The sequence below is a fragment of the Schistocerca americana genome, chromosome 5 (genome assembly GCF_021461395.2).
Source record: "Schistocerca americana isolate TAMUIC-IGC-003095 chromosome 5, iqSchAmer2.1, whole genome shotgun sequence".
NCBI lineage: Eukaryota > Metazoa > Arthropoda > Insecta > Orthoptera > Acrididae > Schistocerca > Schistocerca americana.
In genome coordinates, this window is record NC_060123.1 from 464,984,819 (window position 1) to 464,996,492 (window position 11,674).

Below are 11,674 nucleotides of genomic sequence, written 5' to 3' on the forward strand. Positions count from 1 at the left end.
TTCCCTTCTTAGATGGCGGGTACTTTTGTCATCAAATCTTATGATTACAATAAGTTCCTTGAAACGTTCTTTTGCCATAATACCCTTGTAAACTGGCCGACTCACTAGGTCTGACCAAAGGTCGTGTACACTGACAGAATTGTCCTTATTTGCCCCCATAAGTATCAGGATTCCTATAAAGGCATACAATTCTTTCTCATTAGTCAAAGTAACATTTCGCCTAACTGCCTCTTCATTTGAATGTATTAGTTTTCTTTCATGATGTTAGGCGTAAGAAATAACTTCAAGGCTTCTCCGGGTGAATGGCAAACACCAGCTGGAGTTACTCTTGCCTGCTCTCTTACTATATAAGCAACAGACCTCCGAAGAATTCTAGGCTGTGTGGTTACGTACATTCTTCCAGACTTGGCCACAATAACATCCTTATGGTCACTGCCTGAAGCTGCGCTATCTTCATCTTCTCTAACATCCACATCACTTTCCCGATCTGAAGCATACTCCATAGCACCATCCTCATATTCACTTTCACTCCCCGAGTCAGAATCTTCATCTAAAATTTCTTTCAGAACTCTTTCTAAAGACGAGTCACGTATTCGTTTAGTCATTTCTAAGTAGGGAACTGCACTAACTCACTGCAAGTTTACAAGATAAATAACAGCTGACTGACATCAACAATCCCTTCCTCTGAAAGTAAACCGATTGTTGTGAATATCAAGAATACCAACCAACAAGAAACTAACTTGCATTGTTCTAGAGATGAGAAATACGAAATCCTACTAAGGGAAATTCTCTATAGCATGGAAGCCTAAAGGAGGGGGCGGGGGTTGTTGGACCCATAAAAAGTTTATTTTTTCTTTCAAAGCAGGAATTTTCTATAAAATATATTGACACTAACGTTTCATAAAATAGCCAACAAACAATAACTCAAAGGGAATATGGAGTATGAAAGTTATTTGGGCAAAAGCAGGGGACATAAAAAAAATTGTGCGTTCAATGAAACCCGCCTTAGGCGTCCTAGGGTTCTGCTAGCCATTGGTATCCGATTCCTACGTCTCGTTCCCACATGTACACTGACAACTGTTTCAAATCCCCGTTATTAGTGCGATATGAAATTTTGAAAATAATCACGATATTGGAGTCTCTACAGTCTGTATCACTAGCACGGAGCAGTTATGTTATGTTAACGTGGAAAGTGGCAATATGCATTTGTGACTGGAACGAGCTTGAAACAACCCATTTTTCCTTATGGTCTCAGTATTTCTTATATGATGAGAGTGCAGCAGTAATCCGTCAATTACAGGAGACACCAAGATATGTTGAAAAATATGCGTACCGACAACGCAGTAAATGTGTTTATACACTGTCGAGCTAAAGCATTATGACCACCTGCTTCATATCGTGCAGATCCGCCTTCGGACTGGGATACTGTTGTGTACATAGTTCCGTGTAGTCAGCGCGTAGACAACTTTCCCACTAGAGCGCGCTCCGATAAGCACAACAGCGCAGGTGCAGCGCTCGTCCGTCTCCGCACTACGAGATGGCGCTGCCATAAAGACGGACCAAATTCTGCTTCCGCCGATCCGCGTATTAATATGTAACGCAGCCAATGAGATTGCTGCTAACGTAGAACCTTTTCTCCTCGCGGATCACACTCGCGCAGTGATACCTGAACGCGCGAGGTATTATAACGAGTGTACAGACCTCCGATCAGTCTGCATTTGTCTGCATCAGTCTATAGTCAGGTTTCAGTCTGCGCCTAATACGATTATCATATACGATTATCATATTCCTGTACATAGCCACGAAGAGAAATGTATAGACACTTTGTCAAGCATCAGAGATGTGAGAATAAGATTAACGCACCAAGACCAAAGGAACTTCAGATTGTCAATTTTAACAGCATCCAGAATCAAGTTACGTAATGTCTATATTTTTTATTATTTTAATAAATGTGTGTGAAAATTAATCAAGTTCTGTTTAAAGTTGGTCACCGTCAATCTGCTACTCTAAGCGTGCAAGTGGCATTTCTATCGTCTGACCTAACGGCAGAAGATAAACACGCCACGATAAGACCACGAGACATATTGCTGACACTCGCCTACTTCGTTAGAGCGACAAGTCAAATAATCTGATGGTGTGTGTACCGAAGGTCTTACAGTACGCACACCACATATACAGCAGTGGTTCTGTGTGGCAGGGATTCGATAACTGTTTGGTATCCTTCTGGAGAGGTCAAATATTTTTATGGATCGGTAGTTTGAGGACTTGAAGCTGGCAGCCAGATGTATTGCATGGTATTGAGATCAATCGAGTATCGTGGTTAGAGCATAAGCATGAGTATACTATATAAAATTATAAACAGCCGACCAGTTGCAATGGATAAAGAATTCTTTACCTAGGTTACAACAAATTTAAATTTGTCTTCTTCAGAAGGTGGTAAATTAGCACATGGATCTTGCAGAGCTCACAACCGGTTGTGAGCTCTGCAAGATCCATGTGCTAATTTACCACCTTCTGAAGAAGACAAATTTAAATTTGTTGAAACCTAGGTAAAGAATTCTTTATCCATTGCAACTGGTCGGCTGTTTATAATTTTATTACGTGGAACCGTTGCTGTTGCGCAGCTATGTTTAAAATACATGAGTATACTCTCTTTTTCCTGAAACCACGATTCCTCGAAATACCATTCTGTCGATGTGATACGATGTTGTCCTGCTGGAAGATACCATCGCTGTCCTAAAAGACATCATCCGCGAAGCGATGCAGGCAGTCCGCAATAACGTTGTCGTAATCTACAATTGTCACAGTGCCTTTGATTACTACCGCAAGTTCCACAGAATCCCATATCACTGTCATACATAGCATGATACTGCCCCCATCAGCCTGCGTCCTTGGAAGAGTGCATATTTCGAGAAGCTGTTCACCCGAAGGACCGCGTATCCAGACAAGACCACTGACTTGCTGTAAAAGAAACGTGATTAATCCGATCAGGCAACACGTTTCCATTAATCCACGGTCCGTTCTCGATAGCAGTTTGTATATTCCTGACATTACCAGAACGCGAGTGATCTGTAGTATAATGAAGTCTGGAAAAAATCCAGAGGCAAGGCTGGTAGTAAAGTATTTATTAAAATGACCGGTTTCGATACAGCTACGATACCATCTTCGGATTCTCAATTTTACAATATATAAACTCTCCGTAATTTGTGATATGACACGGTGTACAAAGCGTAGATAGTGGAGCTCGTATGAATTGTGAAGTTGATATTCCAAAGATCCTAACATAGCCTTACCGAAACCAGTCGCTTAAATAAATACTTTACTAGCAGCTTTGCCTGTCTGGATTTTTCCAGATTTCGATGACACTGTGTCCACTGCAAGTGTAATTGGGAATGCCGTTAAGCCAACATGCGAATACGCAGGCGTCGTCGGCTGTTCAGCCCCATGCTCAACAGTGTGCGCTGAACGGAGTGCTGTGAAACAACTGTGCCTACACCAGCGTTATTCACTGTCTACAGATCTGCCACATCTCGCCGCCTATCCTACTATACAGAGTGAACAAGCATCCGACTTGCACTTTATGTGATGCTGCGTGGACATGCAACACGTTGTCGCCTAATCGTGGCCTTACCATCTACCAACCACTCCACAAATGCTTACGAAATTAACACGCGAACAGCCGACCAACTTTGCTCATTCCGAGATGCTCATTTTCAGGCAGTGGGCCGTAACTTTTGTCAGTGTCGATTATGTCAAAGAACATTCTCATGTTTTCTCATTTACGGCCGTATCGTGGCTAGAAAGATTTGTCTATTCGTCTCTACACAGCTTAAATAATTTACTTAGCGCTTCATCTATCCACATCACAATCAAGCTTCAGTCGATCTCGCAATGGATACTGGTTTTAACGTTTGGCTCGTGAGCGCATATTTTCGAGGGCCTTACGGCTAAAATGTAACAAGGCGAAGTGGAATAGAAGACAATCGAAGACAAAATGAAACCATAAAAAACAGTTTCAGACAGTAAGGTCCAAAAAATCAGCAGAGACAACACCCAACAAAGCGAGCGTGTGTAACTAGTTAGTTAATGTTTTTTAGTCCATAGATCATATTCTGATTGGTATCAGACATGACACGCTATCGGAATAAAAAAAATTAAAATTAACTGATTTGTGCACACAGTAATATTATCTTTCTACTGTAGAATTTGGGTGGAGTGCGCTTCGGGCTAGCGGTTGTGCAGGCAACAGATGTTTAACAACTAATTTGTTAAACATAAAAGATTCTTCTCGACAACAGAGAAATGATAACAAAACAGAATTAATAGCCCGATACAGTTCTTGAAGGCAGCGGTCAACAAGAGGACAACAGGGTAAAGTACCTTTAACATAATGGAAACAAAATTCAGTCAGAATGGGGCCAAAAATAGTTTATGGTATTTTAATATCTTACAATATCTAGCTCTTGGCCACAACAGAAAAACGACAGTAAAAATTAAATTATGCAGTTAACTGCAGGGAAGCAAATGCAAGACAACTCTCTGATTGAATTAAGACTACTTCCGTTAGCACTCAACTAAATATATACAGAACAGCCAAAACATTATGAACACCGGCATACTGTCGATATAAACCCGTCCAGGCGATACCAGCGTCAGCTGGCGAGGAATGATTGCTGCTCAGATACACGCATGGTACGTGTATTATGAGTGAGCGTGCTGTTCGGGAAAGCGCACAATCTGCCTGAGTTTGACCGAGACCAGATTGTGATGGGCTGTAGCCTTTGCACGAAATTGTCGGAAACTGCACAACTTGTCGGGTGTTCGAAGAATACTGTGGCGAGTGTCCTGAACAGGGGGCGAAATCAAGGTGAAACCACGTCCAGACGTTGCATTTTGGGTGGCCGTCCTTTATTACATGTCTCGGACGTCGAAGGCTGGAGAGACGATGAACTGTGGTGGAAAGAACATCAGACTTTAAAGGTGAGCAGAGTACAAAAGTGTATTTGAACACACGGTGCGCCGAATATTCCTAATGATGGATCCCACAGCAGACGACCAAGCATGTGCCAATGTTAACACCATGACATCGGTGACTACGACTGAAATGGGCGCGTGACCATCGACACTAGACGTTGGCGCATTGCTAGAGCGCTGCATAGTCGAATGAATCCATCTATGTTCTTCATCATGCAGATGGGAGATCGCGAATTCTTTGTCTTCCAGGGAACAACTCATTGACAGCTGCACTTCGGGATGGAAACAAAATGGCGGCGACTTCATTATGGTCTGCGGAACATTCACGCTGGCATCCATGGGTCCAGTGTAGCTCGTGCAAGGCACAATGGCCTCCAGGGAGTATCGCACACTGGTTGCAGACCATGTACACCCCTTCGTAACTTCCATGTTTGCCGACGGTAGTGGAATTTTTCTACATCATAACGCTCCATGTCACAACGCCAGGAGTGTGACAGAATGGTTTGAGAAAAACAGTGGCGAGTTCCAGTGGACGTGCTGGTTCCCAACTCGCCAGATCTTAACCCGATGGAACACGTCTGGGATGTGATTCAACATGGCGTCAGAGCTCATCGCCTGCCCCTACCTCCAATTTACGGGAATCAGGTGAATGTTGTGGTGCCAACTCCGTCCAGTGATCTACCCAGATCTCATTGTTTCCACGAAACGATGCGTCGCCGCTGTTATCCGTGCCAACGTTGGACATATTGGCTATTAGGTAGGTGGTCATAATGTTCTGGCTATCAGTGCTGGTCTATGCCTAACCCCTTATGGTCACTAAAGCAAAGCTCCGTCGCACTGTGCCCATGGATCTATAGTTTGTAATATTACTGGTCATCTGATACACGGAATGCACCGTGTACGCTTCACTCTACACTTCGTTACGTCACTCGCCCGATCAAATACTGCTGTCGGCCGCTAGAGCACCCAGTTAGAGCTCCTGTTGTGATCTGGAAACCCCTGTCGGCGTCTCCACTGGAATCGCCTTCCTCTCGCCCGGAAAAAAAGACACCAACTGCTCCACTGGATTGCTTGTGTCCACATAGGGGCCATGACCCGCGCTGACCGTTAGTGAGGTCTCACAGACAGATCCTTGATGAACCAACTTGAAAGAGGCTTTTCATGTTTGGCTTTCCACCGAGTGACTGACTCTAACTGCTACACGGGAAAGCACTGGTCTGCATGGACGGGTCAGCTTAAATGGCTCGCAAGGTGTCAGGGACGACTGTGGGCTGCCGCCCCTTGCCGCCATCGGAATGAAGTCCACCGTGCTCCGCTGCTCGCAGTTCAAGACCCGACTGCTCTGTCTGGAGCGCCCACTGGTCAGTCCGAGACTCTGACTTGATTGCCGGTCAGCCCAAGATCCTTTTTGTATGAATGCGGAAGATATGGGGACCAGTTTTAGATAACGGAGAATGGCAGAGGAGGAAAAACGAGGAAATCTACCTTCTGATGCGACAAACAACTATCCTACCGAAGATAAAGAGCAAAAGAATACAATGGGTGGGCCATGTAGCCCGTATGCCAGATGGAAGACAGACGAAGATGCCACTAGCGGGTAAACCAAACACCAAACGTCCCATTAGACGATCAAGGCAGTGCTGGATGGACGACCTGGCGAAGGACCTAGCAGCTCTGGGAATTGAAGACACACAAAACTATTATGCCTCACTACCGATTAATCATCTCTCATCGAATTACTTATAAAGAGGCAACACTGTGTCGAAATGCCCATGGCCACCACTTCCAGCATCTCTTATGAACATGTAACTACATGCTTTTTGTTTTCATGTTAACTATCCTTTTTAGTTAGTTCATTCCTACTTGAATCTCAGTTGTGAGGCGCACCGGTTTTATGCTCAACACCCTCTATGAATGTGTGGTCTTTGTTCTTTCGGACATGTCCGAAACAATATAGACACCACGCATTCATACAGCTGATTCGCCTCGATGGTCGATCAGTCCACAGATCCACTGCGGATGCACAGTTACGTTCATCCTCCACGGAGTATCTAAAATTAGCGAGCATGGAGGACATAGCAGAAGATCTGTGTTCGAGTGCCAGGCCGACACACATTTTCACTTGTCGCCTCAGATTCCACATAAAGTCCCAATGCAGTTCTACATCTACATCTACATACATACTCCGCAATCCACCATACGGTGCATGGCGGAGGGTACCTCGTACCACAACTAGCATCTTCTCTCCCTGTTCCACTCCCAAACAGAACGAGGGAAAAATGACTGCCTATGTGCCTCTGTACGAGACCTAATCTCTCTTATCTTATCTTTGTGGTCTTTCCGCGAAACATAAGTTGGCGGCAGTAAAATTGTACTGCAGTCAGCCTCAAATGCTGGTTCTCTAAATTTCCTCAGAAGCGATTTACGAAAAGAACGCCTCCTTTCCTCCAGAGTCTCCCACTCGAATTCCTGAAGCATTTCCGTAACACTCGCGTGATGATCAAACCTACCAGTAACAAATCTAGCAGCCCGCCTCTGAATTGCTTCTATGTCCTCCCTCAAGCCGACCTGATAGGGATCCCAAATGCTCGAGCAGTACTCAAGAATAGGTCGTATTAGTGTTTTATAAGCGGTCTCCTTTACAGGTGAACCACATCTTCCCAAAATTCTACCAATGAACCGAAGACGACTATCCGCCTTCCCCACAACTGCCATTACATGCATGTCCCACTTCATATCGCTCTGCAATGTTACGCCCAAATATTTAATCAACGTGACTGTGTCAAGCGCTACACTACTGAAGGAGTATTCAAACATTACGGGATTCTTTTTCCTATTCATCTGCATTAATTTACATTTATCTATATTTAGAGTTAGCTGCCATTCTTTACAGCAATCACAAATCCTGTCCAAGTCATCTCATATCATTAGTTCCTTCTCTTTCCTTTCCTTTCCTTTTCTTTCCTTTCCTTTCCTTTCCTTTCCTTTCCTTTCCTGTCGTTTGTCTCATCTTCGCCCTCAATTTTCATAAAACGTATCACAGCTGTAGCTCCTGCATGTTGTCTGTTCTTTCGGACATGTCAGAGAGAACAAAAAACATGCATTCATGCATCGTTGGGCAAAGAATCCACAAATTAGTGAGCATGAAAGAAATGGATGAGGGTTGCTGATAGGTGGCGCTATGCGGGAATGTGAGTCGAGCGGGGTGCATGCCGAGATATTCTGCGCATTTGCAATAAACACGGAGTCCAGGTGGGGCTGTGGTAAGCAGGAGGTACCAGGTTTGAGTCCCAGTTCGTTAATCATGTTCTCACGTCGCCTCTGATTCCACGTTAAGTCCCGATGCAGCTGATATCACTGGTTCCTTCTCTTTCCTTTCCTTTCTTCTACCTCCCTATTTAATTTTCATCACAAAATCCTTTCTGACACTGCCCCTTCCAAGCTCAGTGTCCAAGCTCTCTACCCTGTCCACCCTCTGGTCCACCGGATTCAGGATTGCCTCCACTTGCTCCACTTGAGGGGCGTTTCTGTGGCGTTCCTCTGGATCCCAGGACATGTTGGTATCTGTGTAAATAAGGCGGTCGATATAGCGGCCAAGGCTGCAGTCTCTCTTCTTCGGCCAGCTATTCGCATGATTCCCTTCGCCGATCTAGGGAGTGTTTTATGTCTTCGTGTTGCTCTTTTATGGCACGCACATTAGTCGACACTTCCCAATAATAAATTGCGGGACGTGAAAGCTCTTCCCTGTGCTTGGACCTCTTCCTCCCGAACTCGTCGTCGGGGGGAGGTAATTTTAACGAGACCCCGGATAGGGCACTGTCTTTTTAGCCATCGACATCTTTTAAGCGGCGATCCTCCCCAACTTTGTCCTCACTGCTCTCAACTGTGGACGGTGAAACACCTTTTACTTGAGTGCCCCTATTTTACTCCGTTGCGCGCCCGTCTACAGCTGTCGCCTGATATATCTTCCATTTTACCAGATGACACGCAATCAGCCGATTGCGTTCTCGAGTTCATTAGTGCCAGTGAGATGACGTCAGTAATTTGAAGCTCTTTTTGGGGACAAACAACCCCCCTTCTATAGTGGTTTTTTTAAGCTTTCCTTCTGTTTTTGGTTTCCCCACTTTTTTGAGTTTTGCTCCCATTGCTGCTGGTTTCCAGTTTCGTTTTTTAGCTTTTCCGAAGTCACAGAGCGGGCGCTAATTACCGTAGCAGTTTTGCGCCCTAAAACCATAACAAAAAAACACATCAAAGTTTTTCTAACACTATTTATTTGTATCACATCACTGTACACTGTGCACACTAAGCACACACACACACACACACACACACACACACACACACACACACACACTCAGCTGGCATCAGGATCTTGACCATTATGTCGCCATTCTATTGAATTCTTCGTATTGTCCCCCTGCCCTGTCTTTTAAAGCTGTTTTTCATACCACAACGAATAAAATCTTGAGCTCAAGAAATTGGAAAATATTTAGACTGGTCCTTCTCAAACCCTGGGCACAGTATTTTACAGTAACAGTGATTACATTAGGGCAGTTTGTTATAGAATGATAATTGTTTATCAATAAATAAATTATAATTTTTTTAGCACACGCTATTCTGTGTTATCTAAAACAAGCCTTGACTTTGTAGTACCATCTTTTTTCCAGGTACGCTTTAACTGACTTTTCAAGGATCTAGATTTTAGTTGTCTCTTCAATCTCGTTGGGCAGCTTATTGTACAGTTTTACGCCCTTACAAATGGCAGATTACTATTACGCAGAGCCTGTGAACGAGTGTTAGTGTCTTGAGCATCTACGGAAAGAGACAGGACAGTGAAGCTACCACTAGAAGCTAGATGGTTGGACTTCCACGACTCTTCACACAACGCGGTGTTCGGAGGTTTGTCTGCTCTGTAAAATAGAACAGTTGGTGATCTGTGGCATCTCTGCCTAGAGAGCATACCGTTCATGCACAAGTGTTTCGGAGCACACCGTTCATCGTACACTGTTTAACATGGTGCTCTGCAGCATACTACCCCCACATGTTCATACACTCCTGGAAATGGAAAAAAGAACACATTGACACCGGTGTGTCAGACCCACCATACTTGCTCCGGACACTGCGAGAGGGCTGTACAAGCAATGATCACACGCACGGCACAGCGGACACACCAGGAACCGCGGTGTTGGCCGTCGAATTGCGCTAGCTGTGCAGCATTTGTGCACCGCCGCCGTCAGTGTCAGCCAGTTTGCCGTGGCATACGGAGCTCCATCGCAGTCTTTAACACTGGTAGCATGCCGCGACAGCGTGGACGTGAACCGTATGTGCAGTTGACGGACTTTGAGCGAGGGCGTATAGTGGGCATGCGGGAGGCCGGGTGGACGTACCGCCGAATTGCTCAACACGTGGGGCGTGAGGTCTCCACAGTACATCGATGTTGTCGCCAGTGGTCGGCGGAAGGTGCATGTGCCCGTCGACCTGGGACCGGACCGCTGCGACGCACGGATGCACGCCAAGACCGTAGGATCCTACGCAGTGCCGTAGGGGACCGCACCGCCACTTCCCAGCAAATTAGGGACACTGTTGCTCCTGGGGTATCGGCGAGGACCATTCGCAACCGTCTCCATGAAGCTGGGCTACGGTCCCGCACACCGTTAGGCCATCTTCCGCTCACGCCCCAACATCGTGCAGCCCGCCTCCAGTGGTGTCGCGACAGGCGTGAATGGAGGGACGAATGGAGACGTGTCGTCTTCAGCGATGAGAGTCGCTTCTGCCTTGGTGCCAATGATGGTCGTATGCGTGTTTGGTGCCGTGCAGGTGACCGCCACAATCAGGACTGCATACGACCGAGGCACACAGGGCCAACACCCGGCATCATGGTGTGGGGAGCGATCTCCTACACTGGCCGTACACCACTGGTGATCGTCGAGGGGACACTGAATAGTGCACGGTACATCCAAAACGTCATCGAACCCATCGTTCTACCATTCCTAGACCGGCAAGGGAACTTGCTGTTCCAACAGGACAATGCACGTCCGCATGTATCCAGTGCCACCTAACGTGCTCTAGAAGGTGTAAGTCAACTACCCTGGCCAGCAAGATCTCCGGATCTGTCCCCCATTGAGCATGTTTGGGACTGGATGAAGCGTCGTCTCACGGAGTCTGCACGTCCAGCACGAACGCTGGTCCAACTGAGGCGCCAGGTGGAAATGGCATGGCAAGCCGTTCCACAGGACTACATCCAGCATCTCTACGATCGTCTCCATGGGAGAATAGCAGCCTGCATTGCTGCGAAAGGTGGATATACACTACTAGTGCCGACATTGTGCATGCTCTGTTGCCTGTGTCTATGTGCCTGTGGTTCTGTCAGTGTGATCATGTGATGTATCTGACCCCAGGAATGTGTCAATAAAGTTTCCCCTTCCTGGAACAATGAATTCACGGTGTTCTTATTTCAATTTCCAGGAGTGTATGTTGACCCAACGGGGACCACCGAACAATGGAAACCTGTTGGCTCTCCGGGTGATTCACATTTTTGCTACACTAGGTCGATGGTCGCCTCCTCAAACGCAGTCATCGAAGTGAACGACGAGTCGAAACGTGCAGCGCTCCACGGACGCAGGCTGGTGGGAGCAGGGTTACGCTGTGGGAGCATTCTCGTCCGCTTGCATGGGACCTGTGGTAATAGTCGCGGACACTC